This window comes from Mustela nivalis, assembly GCF_964662115.1.
Source record: "Mustela nivalis genome assembly, chromosome: 5".
Taxonomy (NCBI): Eukaryota; Metazoa; Chordata; class Mammalia; order Carnivora; family Mustelidae; genus Mustela; species Mustela nivalis.
In genome coordinates, this window is record NC_139024.1 from 147,509,776 (window position 1) to 147,533,039 (window position 23,264).

The following is a 23,264-nucleotide window of genomic DNA, read 5'->3' on the forward strand; positions in this document are numbered from 1 at the left end:
CAGGCCCTGCGCAGAGACAGCCGCATGCAATCGTCTTTACCAAACCTCCTGACTCAGTGTGACAAGGGGGGGCCATGGCAGGCCGCATTAGTGAAGATCAAGGCGGGAGTTCGGAGACTGCCACCAGGCAGGTGCACGGGCTTTGTGTGCTGAGGGCAGGGAGGGGACCGTCACCAGGAGAACCGTAACACCGGCATTTCCCGAGAACGCCACGTTCGCCTTTTCCTTCCACCGCATTCATGTGGTTTCCTGAAGTTCGTAATTTAACATTTGTGAGAGAGAAAAAAATGCTGTCACGAAACCCAAATAATGCAGTGCTCCGAGGCAGCCAGCCAGCTGCCAACAACAGTGACATCTGAGCATCATTTAAAGTGTCATTCACAGCTCTGCTGCGGAAAAGGGATGTTTAGTAAGAAAGAAAAATCATAAATTCTGTTCAATGTTTAAAAAAAAAAAAAAAAAAAAGGTTGGGGCGCCCCAAGGGTTCAGGGACGGGCAGATAACCCGGAAGACAGGGACAGCCAAACAGAGAAGGAGAAGCAAGATCCCCGACGGAAAACTACGGGACGTTATTGATATGATATTGTACTCGTGTAACAATGTGTCACGTTGTCTTTAATGCATTACTTTAATGCGTTACTAACCACAGACACCACAAGGCCGGTCTGATCAAAGGCCTGGTTCACAAGATCGCAGGGAGAAGGAGGTTAGAAAGAACCCCACAGTGCCTGGCCCTTTGTCTCTGCAATGGCCCATCCAAGGAGCCTCCCTGCCCAACACGGCCCACCAAGGGCTCCCATCGATTAGGCTGAGTGAGAATCAAAGGGGATAATGATTTAATTAATTTCAGCAATGTGAACTGTGGAATTTTTACATTTGCAAGAGACCTTGGAGGTCACCGACGCATGCACTGGAGTTTTTTTTTAGAAGTGACCCATTCCCCAAGGATGAGTAAGTTGTCCGAGGTCCCCGAGATGGGTGGGGAGAACTGGCTTCCGTTTGAGGACTGTTTCTAAGAACTACCGTCCACTAGGCTGATCAAACTTGCTTGGAAATCCACAATATTTTGATGTTCTGCATTGTTTGTTTCTTTATAGTTTGGAGCCCTGAATTCCACCTCCAGACCAAGGCCATCATGTGGGGCACCACGTGTAGTTAAAAGGTGCTCAATAAATGTAGGTTGATTCAGACCTGGAAAACCCCAGCGCACCTCACCCTCCCCACCCTGATACTCCACTCTGGGGTGAGAAATCTGCCATCAGATCGGATCAACAGTCTCGTGTGTGACTAATCCCTCAGCTCTCAGCTAAAAGCGATATCTGGAAGACAAACTTTGCTGGTCATTTGTGTGTTCATTTGTTTGGGATTCTTTTTCTCCCCCCTCCATTTTGGTCTTCCCTAACCACAACTTCATTGCACTGCAATGTCTGAAACAAACACACTAAGTAAATTTCATTGTTCTCTAGGCTCCCTGTTGCTAGAACAACATTTTCTCCAACGACCTGTTGCATGCATGGGCTGTAGAGAAATAGCCGGCACTTGAATAAGAGGTCCCAAAACCCCAAATAAAGGATGACTGATGAAACCTAGAGATAAGGAACACCGAGTCCTTCAGACGACTTACCCACGGCCGTTTGTGTTTCCAGACCATCCGTGCAGGCTGAAGTCCACGCCTTCTTGCTCATGGTCTAGGGCAGCACGACTTTTGAGGCCTCAGAATAAATGCTTTCATTCTGCTGCAGTATGCTACAGGAAAAGAAAACAAAACAAGTCAGAATGAGAAATGCCACTTCAAGCAGTTAGTTGATATTCAGGGGGAAATCCCTGGCTTCTCTCAGATGTATCTTTTATAACTTCAAACAAGCATGTTAATTATCAGAACGAAGCTATCACACCACTGATCTACCTAGGGTGCCCTGAAATGCTGGGGGCGGGGGGAGGGCGGTGAGAGGAGGGAGGAAGAAAGAAAACAGAGCACCTGCTGGGGTAGGAAGTACATCTTGAAAATCATGATCTACACCACCGGGGACAAGCCTACCAAATTCCAAGTTTACCAACTGAAATCAGGACACAGAGAAAGATCCATGATGTTTCATAATTAAAGATGACTGATGTGTAGTCGCCAAGGGTAGGAAGTGGAGGACGTTTTGTTTCAAATTAAAGTTCATCTGATTTTGCCCATTTTAGACGCAGACTCACTGAGCTAAGAGTAGGATCTTTAAATACCGGGCGGTTAGAATGGAACACAAAAAAAGAGGCAGAGTTAGAAGGAGGAAATTTTCTATTTTGCACCACAAATAGGTCATTGACAGGTTTTCACCCTGACTCAATACATCTCCATAAAGAACTGCCCCAGCCCAGTTGGGAGGCAGCGTTTACTTTGCACGCTGAATATGAAATGAAAGGTTAAAATATGCACGCCTCTTTACCCCCACTCAGAGCAGCTGACAAAACCTACACACTAGAACTGTGTGTGCGCGCGCGACAAGGTGGCTCTGGAAAGTTCTCTTCTGCCTTGTGAGCTTACAATGTTCCCTTGTCCTTGGGTGCTGTTCCAGCTTCTCCCGATGCTCACACAAGTCCACCCCACTGTTTTGTGACAATGGCCATCTGGGCCTGGAAATGAGCTTCAAAAGATGTCTGCAACCTCTTCTAGCCTTTTACGAGCTCTTCCTCATCTGTTTTGAAAGCACGCTGCAAGACTGCCAACACGCTCTCGCACTCCGATGACTGCACCCTGCGTGGGATGTCAAACCCTCCGCATCTCCAAAGGTCCTGAGGCCACTGCCGGGTCACCATCCCATGACCCTATCCCTAAGAGACAGGATATACCTTCCTGTCCCATCCCTAAGAGACAGGATATACCTTCATGCCTCACTCGGTGACTGCATGAACAATTAATTCCTTGAAAACCTTCTGAAGTTATCACTTTATAGAAGACTCAACAGGTTTGAAAAGAACTTCTGGAGGGGAGGGGGTAGTGTCTATCTGTGGTTATCTGCGTGTAGGCACTCAGAACTTCCAAGGAGGAAGAGAAAGCTCCTCTTCGCTAATGTTTAAACAAGTGAGTTGAGTTGAAGCCCATTATATTTTCAGTCTAGTTGGAAGAGCGACTGCCTGAAAATGGCAAAGTCTTTTTTATTTTCTTGATGCTATCAATACCCACTGAAAGTGGGGTTGTCACGATTTTATTAGTTTTCCCAGCAGCTTTCATGCAATGTAACCGAGCTCCCACTCGAATGTGTAACAGTAACATATTGCTACAAATCAACATAAGCCAGGAAGTTCAAAGCATGACAAACTGTCTTTATCTTACCGTTTGGGTAAGAACAGAATTTTAAAGGGAGGAGGAAGATGTAAGCGAGCCCACTGCACGTTCCTGGCTGATATTAATCTTCTTTTACTAAAAATAAATTGCTGCCTTTCTTTCATTTGTTACCAGCTTTCTTTTTTTTTTTTTTTAAAGATTTTATTTATTTATTTGACAGACAGAGATCACAAGTAGGTAGAGAAGCAGGCAGAGAGAGAGGGGAAAGCAGGCTCCCTGCTGAGCAGAGAGTCCGATGCAGGGCTCGATCCCAGGACCCTGAGATCATGACCCACGGTGAAGGCAGAGGCTTAACCCACTGAGCCATCCAGGCACCCCTCTATCTTGACATGTTAACTGGGAGGGTCTCTGTTGTCCGGTTCACGATTCTTCCTCAAAGGAAGCTGCCGGCCCGGTGGGGCAGACAGCACACCACAAGTTAATCTGGGCCTGAAGCAGACCTAGGGTTTAATCACTCATGCCTACTGACTCACTGAATGCCATGTATGGCGTTGGTTGGAAGAGTTTACCAGAAGCTCAGTACCTTCTCGTGGTGCTCGTTCTCTTTCTGTGCTGCTTTTACCTAAAGAAAGACATCCATTTCTGAATTAGACTTTGCCACCATGTGGACCCAACTTATCTGGGAGAGGCAGAGTGGCTCCCCCGATGAGCTCAGGGCCCTTCCCCGGCAGCCAAAGCCAGGTGTCCAGAGGGGCAAGTCACACTCTTTGGAGAGGAGAAAACAAAACAAAACAAAAAAATCAGGGGAAGCTAGGCCTGATCCAGACAAGATTTTCCATTCTTCTCTCCGTAGATGGGAAGGAGGTGGACATGATTCATTTCAGGATTTAGAGCTGACCCTCAATTACACATCGTGCACCGTGTAGGGGGCGGGTTTGGTCAAAAGAAGAACCACTGGACATTCTAATACACCTCGTTTTAAACAATAATTTCGATATCCTTTCCTCTTTCAGCCAACATTCCAGCAGTGTTGGTAATCACCAAACAGACTTGAACTTCATCTCCTTTGCCTATCCATTCTTGTTCGCCAGTTGAAGCTCTAGAGACAAGACCAAAAGTCTAGAAAAAAAAGAAAAGAACACCAGAGGACAAGAGCATTCACAGATCTGCCTGAACATGGGAAGTTATCTATATAAACCAGGATTCCAATCCACATGATATCCTTACGGGGTCTGACATCCGATACGCATTTTTGTAACAATTTTCTGAAACACTTACAAATAAGCAACAGCGGCAGAGTGTATCAACACGATTCAGAAACAGTGCCCCCAAAGCCATGAGGTATTTTTTTTTCTCTCTCTTTTCATCTCAGTTTTGCCACTAACTGGATTTTTCAATTTAAGCACCATCTCCTATGTAGAATTAGTTCCTTATCTATCAAATAAAGGGACATAAGTAAATATTCTCCATAATTAATTACCAATTAGAAATCAAGCGGCTTTTCTACGTGTTTGAGTATACCGTATCAAATGAGATCTCAAAAAACACAATTGTATCTTATAAGACTGTCCGGTACGTCGCTGTTCTAAAATTCAACAATGAGATACAGCATAGGAAAAAAAAAAAAGAAAGAAAGAAACAGGTTCATTGTGAAACACCACTTCAGGGGGAAATGGATGTTCTAGTCAATAAACAGGGCTGGGAAAATCAGCTCTTTATTTGGAAAGCATCAGCTCCCCATCTTACACAATTCAGAAAATAAATTTTAATAAATTAAATAATTAATTTATTATGTTTATTATGTTTCCACGGACATACGTATATAGGGTATTTATTATACATATATACATCATTTTCTATAATTAAATATAGGAAAATAATTTTCTAATCATGAGAGGCCCTGTAGGCCACTGCAGAGACTTTGACTTTTACTCCAAGTGACACAGGAAGACATTCGAAAACTGTGAATGAAGCGGTCTAATGATCTTCCTTATGTTTGAAGGGATCGTTCTGTCTGTTGTAAGGAACAAACCATAATGGGACAGGGTTGAAAGCAGGGAGAGCAGTTAAAGACTGCAAAAACTCAGGTGAGACACCCAACACACGGGTGAATGGGTGATACGGGGGGAGGGAGAACTGGTGAGATTCTGGATATATTCTACAGATCAAGTGGACAAGTGGTATAAGACAAAGAATCTATTTTGAAGGGCAAGTAGACAAGTGGTGTAAGAGAAAGAAAAGAGCTGAGGAGGATCCGTTCAAGTTTTTGACCAGACCATCTCTAAGAATGGAGCTGCCATTCACTAGACCAGAAAAGATCACGGGAGAAGCTGGTGTCGGGAACTCCATGTTTGCATGTCAGACCTAAGGTGCCTAGTAGACATCCTGGGGAGAAACCGTGTAGACCGCAGGATATGGGTGATGTCAAGTAGCCAGTAGGACGTGTAAGTTTGAAATTCACAGACATGTGGACGGAAGATACAAGTTAAAGCGTGAGTTGACTGTCACAGGTGGTTCCCAAGATCCCACCTCTTGGTATTCGTGCCCTTGTATAGTCCTCTCCCCTTGTCTATAGACTAGATTGAGCCATTGCCGCGTAGCAAACAGAGGGCAGCAAAGGCATTGGGATGTCATTTCCGAGATTAAGTGATAAGACTGGCTTCCATCTTGGATGCTCCCAAACATTTTCTCCAGGGTTACTCAAAATGGGAGTAGGGGATCAGCTGCCGGGCTGTGAAACCATCCTGGGGGAGGGGCCCACGTGGTCTGCTAGCAACCATGTGACTGAGCTTGGAAGCAGATCCCAACTTCCCCCTACCCCACCTTCAGATGAGACTGCAGCCTGGGCTAATGAATGGCTTGACTGTAACCTCGCAGAGATCCCAAGCCTGAGACACTGATCAGAAGTGTGCCTTCGTTCCTGCTTACAGAAACTACGAGATAAGAAGTCTTTGTTGTTTTAGGCCACCAGTTTTAGGGTAATTTGTTACACAGTACTAAGTAACTAATACTCTTCTGATGTGCAAAAAGCACTCTTCTAGGGATTTTATATGACTCTTTACAGTTGGAGAAACTGAGTCACAAAGAAGTTGTGGAGATGTGCAAGCATCACTTGCCCAACAGCACACATATGTGATGGAGGTGGGAATCCAACTCAGGCCATCTGACTCCAGAGCCGAGGCTCTCTGTGACTGCATGACGAGATCATTCGGAGATAACTTTCTCTACCCTTGGACATGCATCCCTGAAATGTGACTTTTTCACTGCAGGGAGTGCTAACACCATAGAGTTCATACAAACAAGGGCCCACATGCACCTCTGCCAACTTCTTCACCTGTCACATAGCTCTACAATCCTACTTTCGATATCCCCAAAATATTACAATATATACTCAACTGTCGAAGATGGAAAGGTAGCCTCTTGCCATTTGAAGAGTAACTTCCCCATGGCTCTTTAATTTCAGTACGGTTCATCTGTTTGACTTAACTATGAGGGAGTTTCCAGAATAGTCTACAAATGCTTTAATATGAATTCCTATGGACTGACTGTCCCTTTGCATATTTAAAGAGCTCTCCCTAAAACGACTCAATGGTGGGGGGGGGGGACGCCAAGATACTGAATAAGATAGTGACAGTATTTCTGCTTGAATTTTTTTTTTTTAATAAGAAGGGAAAATTGATTTTCAGTTGCCAATAGAGTCACTAAGAATTCAAAAAATATTATGTTTCTTTTTTTTTTTTAAAGATTTTATTTATTTGAGAGAGAGAGAGAGAGAGCGTGCACATGCACGTGTGTGAGCAGGAGAGGAGGGGGACAGGAGGGGCAGGGGGATGAGCAGACTCGCTGCTGAGCAGGGAGCCCCACGTGGGGCTGGATCCCAGGACCCCAAGATCATGACCTGAGCCGAAGGCAGACCCTTAACCGACTTAGCCACCCAGGTGCCTCCAAACAATCTTAAGTTTCTAAGTAGGAACTGATGAGACCAAAACATCAAGAACAGGGGCACCTGGGAGGCTCAGTGGGTTAAGCCTCTGCCTTTGGCTCAGATCATGATATGGTCCGGGGATCAAGCCCCACATGGAACTCTCTGCTCAGCAGGGAGCCTGCTTCCTTCTCTCTCTCTGCCTGCCTCTCTGCCTACTTGTGATCTCTGTCTGTCCAATAAATAAATAAAACCTTAAAAAAAGAAAACCATCAAGAAGAAAAGCTTTTACATGACATAAAGTACAGTAACTATCGTCCCTTTAGTTTTTATAACAAATTGAGACTTTCCCATTCTTTCCCTGACACAGACATGTGAAATACAGAAAGTGAAAGAAGTGTTCTCTATACTTCTCTCCTTCCATAGAAATTTAGAACGGCATTGTTGTCAGAAAGGAAACTGCTGCCGGCTCTGGTATCCTCCTTATTTTTTTGAGAACGCCCATCAAGTAGTAGCCAAGAACATGTTCATCCATACTGTGGAATCTTTTTGTTTTAACTGTTAAGATGGTGCCCACGACCAGTGGAAGCCAAAGAACTGAAAAGAAAGAATCATCCAAAAAAAAAAAAAAGAAAAAGAAAAACAACAAAACCCACTGCCATTTATAAATCTTTCTGTTACAAACAGCAACTGCGTTTTATAAAGGCACATGATGCATCCCCACAGGTATTTTTTGCCATTTAAAAATACCGAACAGCAGTGACAGCCCCGTGGCTAGGCAGCCAGCATGAACCTGCAATTCGGACAATTTGTGTGGGGATGACATTGCGACGTCTTGTGACCCAACGAGCAGATGCTCCTGATTCACACACAAAAATGTCTGAAACAGTTTTGCAGGCACACGTGTTTGCATAGTGAAGACAGCCTTGACAAGGATGAGCAAAAAGAGTATCCAACAATAAAGGATAAGTGTTTTTCTTTTTCTTTTTTTTTTTTAAAAAAGAGAGTCCCTCAGATGAACTGGTAAAGGTTCATGAGTCTTCTTCTAAGTAAAGTATGGATGTGACAGAAAGTACTCGATTAATCTTGCTTTTTATTTTTGAAAAATGGGGAGAGGGTAGCATACATCATGTACTAGCCAGTGTGTCCCACGGTGAAACACCAAGCTATGGGGAAAATAAAAGGAGGGCAAAAAAGACTTGGACCCATCAGGGAAACACTTTTGAGGGACAGTGGTGTAGCGATTGGTATTGTAAATCTCAAGGAGGAAAGAAGGCATGCCACTTGGTCCAAAATACTTCTTGACCACAGAATCCTTTTCCCAGAAGAAATAAACAGCCAGAAGACAAGCGCTGACCGAAATGCATCCTAGTAAACTATACCCGAGGTGAGAGTTCTCCAACTTTCTGGCCTCAAGTCCCCTTTGCATCCCTAAAATATACTAAGGATCCCAAAGAGCTTTTCATTAGGCAGATTGTATTGAACGATATTTATTGTTTAAGAAATTAAAACTGTGAAAAAGCTGAAATATGTTAAAATTAATTCATTTCCTGCAAGCAGTAATATACCCACTGCATGTTACATAAAATGACCTATCTTTATGAAAAAGCAACCATATCTTCCAAGACACAAAGGTTAGTGAGAAGAGTGACACTGATTTAAAGTTTTGCAAATCTCTTTAATACCTGGCTTAACAAGGGCTCCTGGGTGGCTCTGTCCATTAAGTGCCTAACTCTTGATTTCAGCTCAGGTCTTGATCTCAGGTGGTGAATTCAAGTCCCACACTGGGCTCCATGCTGGACATGGAGCCTACAACCAATCAATCAATCAATCAATCAATCTTAAAAAGATACATCTATCTGTCTTAAAAGAAAAAAGTTAAGTTCTCCAATGTGCCTCTGAATTCAATTTTCTGTGATATGTGGTTCTGTCAGCGTGTAGGCTTGTCATAGCCATGAAAGACGAGTAGGAAAGAGCATGCTGTCAAGAGAACATCTGTTTATTTGGATTCTTCCAGGTAAGAACCTGGTACACTCTAGACTTCTTTAGCAAATACTTTCTTTTTTTTTTTTTTTTTTTTTTTTTTTTTTAAAGATTTTATTTATTTATTTGAGAGAGAGACAGTGAGAGAGAACATGAGCGAGGAGAAGGTCAGAGGGAAAAGCAGACTCCTCGTGGAGCTGGGAGCCTGATGTGGGACTCGATCCTGGGACTCCAGGATCATGACCTGAGCCGAAGGCAGTCGTCCAACCAACTGAGCCACCCAGGCGCCCCGCAAATACTTTCTTTTAATAATGCAGGTTTTTAAAATAATCTAGTAAGGATTTGTTTTCATTCAAGATGACAAACATTTTAAGTACCCTGAGCGAGATTCAGAAAGACCTATTTCATGAAATCAGTTAAAAAAGTAGGTATGTAATCATAAACCATGAACTATTTTAAGAACGACAAAACAACACTGACTATCCTTGGGTGTTCATGTACACATGCAAAATAATAATAATAATAATAATAGCTCATAGTTGTGGAGGCTTTCATTTTTTTAAAAAGGAGAGAGGGGCAGGGACAGAGGGAGAGAGAAAAATCTCAAGCAGACTCCACACTGAGCAGAGAGCCTGACACGGGGCTCGAGCTCATGACCCTGAGATCATGACCTGAGCCAAAATCAAAAGTCAGCTGCTTAACTGACTGAGCCACCCAGGTGTCCCAACAGCTAAAATTTGAGTGCTAAATGCTCAAATTACATTATCTCCTTTTAGTCTTCCAACCACCCTCGGTGGTAGACACTTGCCTCATTCTACCTTCAGTAAATGAAGAAATGGAGGTGAATAGGGCTAAGAAACGTACTGAGGGTGCTAAGTAACTTTGTGTCTCTGTGTCCCATTTTGGGAAATCCCATCATATTTCAAATTTTTCATTATTATCACATGGGTTATAGTGGCCGGTGATCAGCGATTACGACTCACTGAAAGCTCAGAGGATGGTTAGCGTTTTTTACCAAGACATCATTTTTGAATTAAGATATATAGATAGATATCTTGTTTTTTTAGACATGATGCTAGTGCACACTTAGTAGCCGACCGTATAGTGTAAAAATGACTTTTGTTATGTACCGGGAACCCAAGAATTCACCTGACTGATTTTATAGTGATACTCGCTTTATTGCGTTAATCTGGAACCAAACCTGAAATACGTAACATCCGTCTGGGCTTCCTTTTCGAGTGCTTTCTAAGCCCTTAGCTCCCTTGGGTCACTATGCATTGTACCTATTACTACTCTAACCTCAAGGGCTTTCCTTCTGCTACGCCAGAATCATTTAAAATACACTGGATCCCTTCCTAGATCGGTGTTTATCACTCCCCAGGTGCCAAACACAACCTATCACGCTTGCTTGTATTTTTCTTGACTGGCTGGAGACGAAAGAACACAGGAGCGTAATTTTATGTCAGTTTTATTTTAAACATCTTTAGAGTAGTCCATCCTGAGATTAAACAAAATTGGCAGTGGAATTCAGCCAGAAACTGGAGATACTTTTAAAGAGAATAGTGGTCTACGATACCATCAATGGTGTTCACTGAAAACTCCATGCCAGTTTATTTGTGCCATTTGCAGAGGAAAAAGGATCAGGTCCATCAATGTGAACTGATTTGAGAAGAAAGCAGGATTTTTAAAAAAAGAAAAAAAAAAAAAGGTGGACTTGGGGTATAACCAGAAATCCACTGACTGTGTCTTACCCTTTCTAAAGGCTCAGCCATTCTTAATGTCATCCCCTACTTATGTAGGGACACGGAAATGTCCCACTGAAGTGTTCAGTAGATCTGTTTTCAATATGAATACCCAAACTGGCACGGAAACTTTTTAATGAATAGGTCTGTGCACCACAGACTAGAGAACACAGAAGAATCCAGCTCATTCTCTCGACACCATAATTACCCTTGGAAAATGGCGCTTCATACTTTGTATAAATGGTATGATCCAGGGGCGCCTGGGTGGCTCAGTCACTTGAGTGGCGGACTCTTGGTTTCCGCTCAGGCCATGATCTCAGGGTCGTAGGATCAAGTCCCATGGAGGGCTCCGTGCTCAGCATGGAGTCAGCTTGTCCCTCTTCCTCTGCTCCTTCTCTCCCCGCCCCCAGCCCGGCTCACTCAAGAGGTGTGTGGTCTTTCTCAAATAAGCAAATAATCTTTCATAAATAAATAAATAACTCTTTTTTAAAAAATGGTATGAACTACTATCAGGTGATAACAACACCAGATAACCCTTCCACACTGTATCAAACTTAGAAGGGCATTTCATTCTCGAAAACGGCCCCTTCTCTCAGACCAACCAAATAAATGGGATGCTTGTGTATTTATAAGAGACATGGTGAGAAGCAGGCCTGTTTTGTTGTTTCACTGTGCCGAACTTCTCTGCACAGGAGACTGGAAAGTCATCGCCAAGTGCATCTCTAATGATTGCCATGGACTGATGGAACTTAAACTTTGGGTTTCCACTTGTGTGAACACCATGACTAGATTTACAGAACCATGCAAATTTTGGCCTTCCTCTGAAACCTAACAGCCCTGATCTTAACCTTCTTTATCATCCTTGGTGGAAATTTTCAACAACCACAAAGGTGGGGAGAAGGGTGTGCTGCATATTGGCCTCTTAGTCATATTTCCTGATGTTGCCATTTTAGTATACTTTAAATATTTACTTATGGCAACACTTAAGTAATTATAGTTTATGAAGCACTGTTCTTTTTCTGTCTCAGTAGACCCCTCAGGGTGCTGTACCACAAAAGAAAGTTCTCTGAATCACTGCCATTATTTAGCGAAGGGCTGATGTTCTTAGTCGGTGAGCATGTCTCCCAGGGCTCCCAAAATCTGAAGAGTCACCATGGGCTGACATTTTTTTTTTTTAAACTGCCTTTCACATTATACACTAGGGCAGCTCTAAACAAACACTTTCTTCTTGCCTCCCTCCATTTACATTTACATCGGTGGCCCCCATGCACCCAAGCACGTGACACCTCAGACCCCCTCCAAGTGAAGCTGAAGGAGCCACGCGCTATGACCCCCAACCAAGAAGGGGTCAGCTATGGGATGAAAAGGAAAAATGCAGCGATGTCATGCTGCATGGGGAGAAAGACTCTGAGGTCCCATCCCTTTCAGAGAACCACTCAGCCTGTTCCTGGTACCCCAGCATCATGGAGTTGCTAAAACAGAACTCCAGATCGAGCACTCCACCTTCCCCCTTTATTTCACAAGGAAGCTGATTCCCGGTCCTACCAACTCTACTTCCCGGTTACCCTGCCGGAATCTTTCCCTTTCCACCCCACTGGCACCATCACTTCTGTTCTCACCCCCACCTCTTCCACTCGCCCACCTAGACTGCTCTCTGGGTCCTCCAATCAGCTCTCCAGAGTGGCCCCCAATAGATCTCGTGACTGCAACCCCCAATAGACCCCAAAACTGTGGATAACTACAACACCCTGCAAGGTATCTCTGAAGAGGGAGGGGGTCTGTGAACCACGCATCAGTAAATCACATTTGGTGATCCCAACCGCCCTTCCCCTTTGGCTGTGAATGTGCAGTTAAGAAGAGATCTGGAGAACACAGATGTGAAGGTACATAAAAGGCCAAGAACCAATGTTTCATTCACAGATTTCCCACCCCCCTCTGGGTTTTCTTGGCTCATCTAGATTTTAGGTCAAGTTCTTTCTTTCTTTCTTTCTTTCTTTTTTTTTTTAATTTTTAAACTCAATTTGACTTTTAATCATTAAGAATAATCCTAGAAGCATGTCCTGTTAGGCAATGCCAAGTTGCACTGATACATTTCATTACTGCTTGAAAGGCCACGTATTAAAAACACTACCAGAAGTCAAGTTAAAGAAAATGAAAACATAATGATCTGGGATTTTTTTTTTTTTTTTAAGCAGTTACTAAAACAGAAACAAATGTTATTTTAAATCTCTGGCTCAGTGTAAACTGACAAGATATGAATATGAATTCTACCAAGTAACGTACAACAACGGCTTCTCCGCACAACCCCACGCCAACAACCCCACCTCACATTTCGCGTGGATGTTGTGACATGTGGAACGTATCACCCAGCTCGCGAATCACCCCTCCTCTCCTTCAAGGAGATTCGCTCCAGCTCATTTTTTGATATTGTGACATCATTGACTTTAAAAAGCTCAGTAAATCAAGATTCTTAGAGCTGATGCGACAAAAAGTCACCGCAAAGTTTTTCAATTTCTAAAGCAAGTGAGGAACAATATCCGAAAACCTGTAAGATGCTACCATCCTCGTCAGGGGAGGTGAGTCAAGTCATTGACACACTTCTTAGGGTGCTTTGTAAGGAAATTCTGCCAGGCGCTCATCTGGAGTAGAGGAAACCTTCTCAGATCCACATGCCCTTGGGAAGTTTAGCCTCTATCTGGGAAGACAGCATGTACACAAGTGGCCCAAGAGGAAAGGGTCTCAGGGAAGGTTCCGTAGGGCAGGTGGGTGGCCTTCAGCATTAGATGGATGGCCATTCTGAACTCCTGTTTCCAGTCCGAAAATGAAAGTCCCAGGACGAGCTCAAACAATCGGGCTGTCCCTCAAACTAGCATTTACGGGGCAACTTCTGTGTGTTAAGAAGTTCACAAATGTGACCCCCAACAAACTCAGAATGATAGTCTGTTTGTAACTGGTTTAAAAAGGACTCAGGGACTCATCGACACCCCCAAGAGTCATTAGCTCTCCTTAAACATTCGGAAGCCAAAATGGTGTTTACAGCAACATAACAATCACACAGAAAAGATGACAGTCTTAACAAGAACAATCAAGGGTCAAAATCATTGTGTATTTTGAATATAAATATGGCTTAATACAATAAGGATTTAGAGGGACGCCTGGGTGGCTCAGTCGGCTAAACGCCTACCTTCGGCTCAAGTCATGAACCCAGGGTCCTGGGATTGAGTCCTGCAACAGGCTCCTTGCTCAGCAGGGGGTCTGCTTCTCCCTCTCCCTCTACTGCTCCCTCTGCTTCCGCTCACTCCCTCTCACTCTCTTTCTGATAAACAAATATTTTTTTAAATAAGAATTTAAATCTGCCAAAGCCAAATCACATGCCCACCAATGTAACTGAAGTGACAAGAATGCCAATAAATACACTTATTTATTCTGTCCCCTAACATCATTATTATGCAATGATTTCATTTTGCACTGAATTATTAAAACACACGTGTGCTTTAAAATAGTTATTCACGGGCGCCTGGTTATTCACGTGGCTCAATGGGTTAAAGCCCCTGCCTTCAGCTCAGGTCATGATCCTAGAGTCCTGGGATCGAGTCCCACATTGGGCTCTCTGCTCCACGGGGAGCCTGCTTTCTCTTCTCTCTCTGTCTGCCTTCCTCTCTGCCTGCTTGTAATCTCGGTCTGTCAAATAAATAAAATCTTTTAAAAAAAATAGTTATTCACATTTGTTTCTCAAAATGTGATCCAAGAACCTTTAACACTAAATGCATCACAGGAGAGTAGATCACAAGAAATAAAACCCCTGGGCCCAACACCAACGTACTTCATCGGCTCCCCGGGCCCAGGAATCTGAATTTTCAACAAGCTCTCCCCTTATCCCCAAGTGAGGACTGGCTACCCATTTAAGTTTTCAAACCTCTGACCCATAGCGTCCTTCCCCACCTGCTTCCCTCTCCTTTTCTCTTTTATTATAATGTGTCTTTGCCAATTTAAAGAATTATCCTTCAATATCTTCCAAATGTTTGTGTCACCTTATAGTGACTATAAGGAAAACTGCTTCTAAAACAGTGAAACTGGGGTGCCTGGGTGGCTCGGTGGGTTAAAGCCGCTGCCTGCAGCTCAGGTCATGGTCCCAGGGTCCTGGGATCGAGCCCCACATCAGACTCTCTACTCAGCGGGGAGCCTGCTTCCTCCTCTCTCTCTGCCTGCCTTTCTGCCTACTTGTGATCTCTTCCTGTCAAATAAATAAAAATATTAAAAATAAATAAATAAATAATAAAACAGTGAAAATACACCACTGAAAAGAGGATGTCAGTAGTCCTCCTTTATTCATTGGAGATACACTCCTAGACCCCAAGTGGATGCCTAAAACCACAGACAATATCAAACCCTATATATACTACGTTTTTTCCCCATAACTACATACCTATGATGAAACTTGTTGATTTGTATTAAGTATAATGAACACATAAGATGAAATACTTTTAGTCAGAGAAGACAGGGATGCACTATTTTTCTACATTAGGAAATTATCACCACAACAGGTCTAGTTACCATCTGTTGCAAAACAAACTTATTACAGTATTATTAACCATCTCTCCTCTGCTGTATAATATATACCTGTGATTTATTTATAACCATAAGTTTGTATCACTTAATCCCCTTCACCTGTTCCAACCATCCACCCCACCTCTATGTTGATAGAAATTGTACTGAATCTGTAGATTGCTTTGGGTAGTATAGAGATTTTAGAAGTATTCATTCTTCCAATCCATGAGCATGAGCCTGAAGTGTTTTTCCAATTCTCTGTGCCACCTCCAATTTCTTTCATCAGTGCTTAGAACTTTTAGAGGTTTTAGAGTAATTGGTTAAATTTATTCCTAGGTATTTTTTAAAATATGTTTTAAAAGTTTTTATTTCTAGTTAGTTAACATAACTAACTAGCAGTGTTTTATTTTTTATTTTATTTTATTTTTTTATTTATTTGACAGACAAAGATCACAAGTAGGCAGAGAGGGGGCGGGGAAGCAGGCTCCCTGCAAAGCAGAAAGCCCAATGCAGGGCTTGATCCCAGCACCCTGAGACCATGACCTGAGCCGAAGGCAGAGGCTTTAACTCACTGAGCCACCCAGGTGCCCCATATACAGTGTTTTAATTCTAGTTAGTTAACATACAGTGTAATATTGGTTTCAGGAGTAGAATTTCATGATTCATCGCTTACATATAGCACATAGTGCTCATTAGGTATTCTACTCTTTCTTATACAATTATAAATGGGATTATTTTCTTGATTCCTCTTTCTGACAGTTCATTATAAATATATTGATAGACAACAGACTTCTGTATATTAATTTTGTGTCCTGCAACTTTATTGAATTCATGCACTAGTTTTAATGGTTTTTTGGTGGAAGCTTTAGGGTTTTATTTCTTCCTTTCCAATTTAGATGCTTTTTATTTCTTTTTCTTGCCTTATTGCTGTGACTAGAATCTCTAATACTATGTTGAATAAAAAATCTGAAGTGAGCAACCTTAGGCTGACAATTTTTTTTTTTAAAACTGCCTTTCACTTTATATACTAGAGCAGCTCTAAACGAACACTTCCTCCTTGCCTCCCTCCACATTTACATCGGTGGCCCCCACACACCCAAGGACCTGACACCTCAGACCCCCCCAAGTGAAGCTGAAGGAGTCACGTGCTATGACCCCTAACCAAGAAGGGATCAGCTACAGGATCAAAAGGAAAAAGCAGTGATGTCATGCTGCATGGTGAGAAAGACTCTGAGGTCCCATCCCTTTTAGGGAACCACTAAGCCTGTTCCTGGTACCCCAGCATCACTAAGTTGCTGAAACTGAGAACTTCAGATCCAGCACTCTGCCCGCTACAGCAGGCACCTTTGTCTTGTTCCTATTCTTAGAGGAAAAACTTTCAGCTTTTCACCACGGAGTATGATGTCAGCTGTGGGTCTGTCATATATGGCCTTTATTTTGTTGAGGCACATTCCCTCTATGCCTGCTTTATTGGCAGTTTTTAATCATACAAGAATGCTGAATTTTGTCAAATGCTTTTTCTACATCTATTGAGATTATCATACAATTTTTATCCTTTGTTTCATAAACATGGTTTACCATGCTGATTGATTAGTAGGTGTCAAGTCATCCTTGCATTCCTGGAATAAATCCCAGTTAGTCATGGTACATGACCCTTTGCTCTTTTTCTATTTTTTTTAAATGTAAAGTTGCATTGTTTATTTGAGATTTTTCTTATTTCTTTAGGGAGGCCTGTATCACTATAAACTTCCTTCTTAGAACTGCTTTTGCTCCATCTCAAAGATTTTGGAATGTTATGTTTCCATTTTCATTTGTCTAAAATATTTTTTTACTTCCTCTTTGATTTCTTTGTTCACCAATTGGTTGTTTAACAGCATGCTGATAGACATATGTTTTTTCCAGTTTTCTTCATATAATTAATTCCCAGTTTCATACATTGTGGTCAGAAAAGGTATTTGATATGATTTTAATCTTCTTAAATTTATTGAGACATATTTTGTGGCCTAACACGTGATCTAACCTGGAGAATGTCCCATGTGCACTTGAGAAGAATGTGTATTCTGCTATTTGGGGATGGAATGTTCTGTAAAAATCTATTGAGTCCACCTGACTGGTATAATCTATCCTTTTAAGGTCAATGTTTCTTTATTTAGATTTTCTGTTTTGATGATCTATGGTTCAATGTACATGGGTATTAAAGTCCTTATAATTATTCTATTGCTATCTATTTCTCCCATTATTTCTGTTAACATTTGCTTAATATACTTAGGTGCTCCTGTATTGGGTACATAAATGTCTACAAATTTTTTAATCTTCTTGTTGGACCCCCTTTATCATTATATAATACCCTTCTTTGTCTTTTGTTAAACTCTTTGTTATAAAGTCTATTTTGTCTGACAAAAGTATTGCTACCTCACCTTTCTTTTCTTTTCCTTTTGCACGATATATTCATCCCTTCACTTTTAGTCTGTGAGTGTCTTTAGGTTTGAATTGAATCTTTTATAAGCAGCCTATAGAAGGGTATTTTTTAAATTTTTTATCCACTCAGCCATACTATGTCTTCTGATTGAAGAATTTAGTCCATTTCTATTTAATGTAATAAGTAGTACTTACTGCCAGTTTGGTAACTGTTTTCTGGCTGTTTTTGTTATTCTGTTCCTTTCTTTTTCTCTTTCTTTCTTTCTTTTTTTTTCTTTTGCATATTTATTGTAGTTTTTTCTTTGTAGTTACACTGATGTTCACACAGAAAATTTTATGTATGTAACAGTCTTTTACTTTGATAGGAACTTAAGTGTGAACACATTTCAAAGTCATATTTTTACCCCACCCCCCATATTTTATATTTTTGATGACACATATTACATTTTTATTTTATATATCCTTTAATTATTACTGTATTTTTTATTAATTTTGCTGCTTTTGTCTTTTATCCTTCATACTTGCTTTATAAGTGGTTGATCCATTACCTTTTTTCTTAAAGATTTTATTTACTTATTTGATAGATAGAGATTACAAGTAGTCAGAGAGGCAGGCAGAGAGAGAGGAGGAAGCAGGTTCTCTGCTGAGCAGAGAGCCCGATGTGGGGCTTGATCCCAGGACCCTGAGACCATGACCTGGGCCGAAGGCAGAGGCTTTAACCTACTGAGCCACCCAGGCACCCCTGACCCATTACTTTTATTAATTTACTTTTTCCTGTAAGATTTTTACTTTAGTATGTTTTCTTACTTATTACTAATCATTAGTGCCTCTTCTTTTTAACTCAGAGAAGTGACTTTACCATTTCTTGTAAGGCTAGTTCAGTAGTGATGAATGCCTTTAGTTTTCACTTATCTTGAAAACTCCTGGTCTCTCCCTTAATTCTGAATGATAACCTTGCCAGGTAGAGACTTCTTGGTTTGCAGTTTTTTCCTTTTAGCACTTGGAATATGTCACACCATTCCTTTCTGGCCTGTAAAATTTCTGCTACAAAAATCTGCTTTATAGCCTTATGGGGTTTCCTTTGTATAGTTTGCTTTTATTCCTGTTTTTAAGATTCTCTGTTTATTCTTAACTTTTACTATTTTAATTAGAATGTGTCCTGCGGTGTTTCTCTTTGTGTTCATCTTATTTGGAACTCCCTGGACCTCCTGGACCTAAATGTGTGCTTCCTTCTCTAGACTAGGGAAGTTTTCAGGCATTAGTTCTTCAAAAAATTTTCTGGCCCTTTCTCTCTTTCTTCTCCCTTTGGGAGTCCTATAATGCAAATGTTATTCCACTTGATCATGCCCCACAGGTCCCTTAAGATATCCTCATTTCTTTCAATTCTTTTTTTTTTTTTTCTCTCTCTCTCTCTCTCTGCTTGGGTTTTTGTGTTGTTTGTTTGTTTGTTTGTTTGTTTGTTTTTTTCCTCTCTGCTTGGGTATTTTCCATTACTTTTTCTTTCAGCTCACTGATCCATGCTACTATTTCATCCATGCTATTGCTGAACCCTCTAATATATTCTTCAGTTCAGTTTCAACTTCTACCTCTATTTTCTACCTCTTTGTTGGAGCTCTTGCCATGTTCACCCATTCTTCTTCTAAGATCAGGGATCATTTTTATGACCATTACTTTGAACTCTTTATTAGGTAGGCTGTTTACTTCCATTTCATTACGGTTTTTTTCTGGGGATTTGTCTTGTTCTTTGGACTGGAACACATTCTTCTTTCTCCTCATTTTCCCTATCTCTCTGTGTTTGTGTGTATTAGGAGAAATGACTACCTCCCTCAGTCTTGGGGTGGCCCTGTGTAGTGGCTGTTCCCTGTGACCCAAAAGTTCAGTCTTCTCTGGCTACCAGACCCAGGTACTCTACAGTCATTCTTCATGCGTGCTGCGGTTGCCCATTGACTATGACTTGGGCAACTGCCTGCTCAACTATAGCCCACCCACTGCTTCAGGAGGGCAGGGCTTGGGGTACTCACCTGGCCCAAATGCAGCTGAGTCACTATGCAGGGAAAATGGGGCTCAAGCCACTTGTCTGTCCAAGTTGCAGTTCTGTCTCTAGGCAGGGTGCGCCAGGCTCCGAGTGGCCAACCAGACTGATTATGGCCTGGCTGCTATGAAGAGAGGGCGGGGCTCAGGGTGCTCACCAGCCTGGTTGTGGCTCACCCATGACATGGGGTGGGCAGAGCTTGGGCACTTATCCCACCGGTTTGGGCTCAGCACCTACACAGATTGGGTGGGGCTCAGGGTGTAAGCCTAGCCTTGTAACAGCTCCTGTGTTGCAGAGGGTAGGTGGAGCATGGAGCATTCACCCAGCTTGGTTATGTTGTGGTGTAGGCAGAGGACACCCTCCGGCTCTGGCAGGCTACAGGAAGGGCGCCAAAAATGGTGCCTGTTGGCTCCTTCACCGGCAAGTGAGAATGAGCTTGCAAAAATGTTGTCCACCAGCATTTCCACACCCCAGATATAGTTCCTGCAGGTTCCCGCCTCTCCAGCAGCAGCTTTAATGTTAGCAAGGGGGTCTCCTTCATTTCTGGTCTAGATGCTTTTCCATCTGTTGATTTTGTGCTGGATCTCAGGGTGAGTGGGTTTGCACCTAAGTCCTTAAAGAACAGGATCTCCATTTCTTATAGTTCGATAGTTCTCCTGGGTTAATCCCCACTGATGTCCAAAACCTGAACTTTAGGGGGCTTGTCTTTCTGGAGCCACCCTGCAAGGTCAGGACGCCTGATGTGGTGCACAATCCCCTCGGTCCCCAAGGGAGTGTTCACAATTTGGGGGGCCCTTCTACCTTGTATGTGATGTGGTCTCTGTCAAAATATCTTACTGTACTGTATCCATCTTCTTGTGATGATGTGAGATGATAAAAGGCCTCCGTGATGAGATGAGTGAGGTAAATGGAGCCGGCATTGTGATGCAGTATCAAGCTAATGTTGACCTTTCAGCAGTATGCCAGGAGGATCATCCGCTTCTGGGCCACAGGTGACCACAAGTAACTGAAACCGTGGAAAGGGAAACTACGGACAAGGGGAGGAGCTGGAGGGTGGCGGGGGAGACTACTCTATTTCAAACAATTCTTATAATTCCTTTTTTCTTAATGTATCTAGCTTGAGTCAGCAAAATGCGGTACTGGCAAATACATTGGGTTCTGTGTCCCCAAATGTCCACATCCTAACTAACGCCCAGAACCTGGGAATGTTACCTTGCATAGAAAAAAGGAACTCCACAGACAGGATGCCAGTCAGAACCCTGGGGTGAACACCCTGATTACACAGGTGGACCTAGTGTAACCGTAAGGGTCCTCAGGAGCAGAAGAGGGAGGCAGAAGAATAAAGTCAACAGAGAGGTGACTCCAGGGAGACTCAGTGTTGCCGGCTTTGATGGTGGAGAAAAAGGCCACACGCCAAGGAATGCAAGTGGCCTCTAGGAACCAGAAAAGGCTATGATACGGATTCCCTCCATAAGGAACGCAGCCCTGTGGATACTTTGACGTTAGCCTGGTGAGATCTGTGTTGGAATTCTGACCCATGACACCGTAAGCCAATAAATTTGTGTTGTCTTCCGCTACCAAGTTTTTGCTAATTTGTTGCAAGGCAGCAATAAAAAAATAAATGCAGGTTCTTTGGAGGAAAAAAAATGATAAACACATGGGTTACCTCTAACAGGAAAGCCTCGGCCCAGGTGCCCACACACTTTCCAGTCTTCTCAAGCACGTCGAAGACAGAATCCTAAATACTCCCTCGGGTACAACTGAGCTATGGCCCAAATAGTTTCAAACCACACCCCCACTCCCTCTGTCCACTTCTGCACTTAACCAGCTCTTCCCACTCACCCCTGCAGCTTATCTTCTCACCGTCCCCCACACCAGACTGGGGGATCACCTTAGAAAAGTACAAAGAGGAGAGGGTCGAAGCCAGACCTTCTCAGCTCCAACACTATTGACATTTGGGGCCAGGTCATTCTTTTGTTCTATGCACGGTGGGATACTTAGTAATATCTCTGATCTCAACCCACTGGATGCCAGTAGACCTACTCCACTCTCCCCCACTTATGACAACCCAGAATGGCTGCAGACATTGCCCAATGTCCCCTGAGCGGGGAAGAAGTGCCCCCCCCCCCAAGCTGGGATCCACTGGTCTCAGGCTCATTTATCTAGTGTTCTGCTCCTCTCTCCCTCCGCCCCCCCGATGGAGGGAGAAGCCCCCAGCATGTGTGTATACATCTACTATTACAATGCAGCTGGTCTCGTTCAAATAGTTTCCCATGAATTCAGTCTGTTTGGCAGTTTAAAACAGCTCTAAGTCAAAACTGAACCACAGGCTTTTTTAATGGCCCCGCTACACATATTCCCAGCCACAGGCAACGGAAACATGGCTATTCCACAATGACCCACAACCCAGACCTGCCAATGAGCTCGCAATCCATTCTGCTGCTAGAAAGGCTATTTGACTGTTAAAAGTAACTTTCTAAAGCCCTCTGCAACTTCACCACCTAAACATGATTAATAAAAGTCCTTTCCATCAGAAGGTTTAACACAGTGTAAATCAAATAGGAGGCGACTGAAAGCCTGACTGATGACAGTACAGATGTTTTGGAATCGGATCTTGGGAAATAGCCACTCTCCGGGAATAAGAAGCCAGTCTAGCAGAGACACAGATAATATCCTTGGCAAGTCCTCTTTAAGAAAAGGACTTCAACAAAGATGTTCAGAGATCCTGTTTTACGTAATTCTTAATTCTGCTCAGACTTGCCATTTCAATTTCAAAATAACCACACAGTCAATGGGAAACACAGATCCTGTTCTTCCTGGAATCTGAAACAAGATTACAGTTTCCAACATGGGATGTGAAATTCACAGGATCCCCACGAGCCTAACTGAAAGCCAGAGCCGCAGGAAGGCCCTGTGAATTCTGGACGGAGGTGGATCTCGGCACTGCAGTGACTACAGAATGTTCTTTCTGGAACATTAGCGTACATATCCCTAGTACGAACATGGAACCAATGGCTTTTTAACTGATCACTTAACTGCAGTCCCTGTAGATTAATCCTCCATCAATGACCACCGTTATCAATCCTAAGACTTTCGAATTTCACGTTTTTCTCTCAGAGGCCTTTATCCAAGTGCACGATACTCTTAGCAAGCCTGAAAATAAGATCATGTGACTCTGAAGCTCGAAGAGCCAACATCCTCAACCAAACAGCATACTCAGTACAGATTCTACACTCACTTTTTTTGTAATGATGCTGGCCTTAGGGCACTCAACCCAGGTAGCCACAGAAAGCACTCTCAACTCTTTTCAGAGAGGTGAAATTCAAGCATTCATGACAAGCAGTCACGTGA

General features: G+C 42.8%; 1 protein-coding gene across 4 annotated transcripts in view; it reads right to left on the bottom strand.

The window, feature by feature from the left end:
• The window catches only part of ATXN1 (ataxin 1), a 348,023-nt gene that overhangs the window by 297,200 nt on the left and 27,559 nt on the right, over positions 1-23,264 (bottom strand). For all 4 annotated transcript variants that reach the window (XM_082731829.1, XM_082731826.1, XM_082731828.1 and 1 more), the window contains exon 2: positions 1,625-1,746. The gene's annotated coding sequence lies outside the window, so the exon portion shown is untranslated. The remainder of the gene's footprint in view (positions 1-1,624; positions 1,747-23,264) is intronic.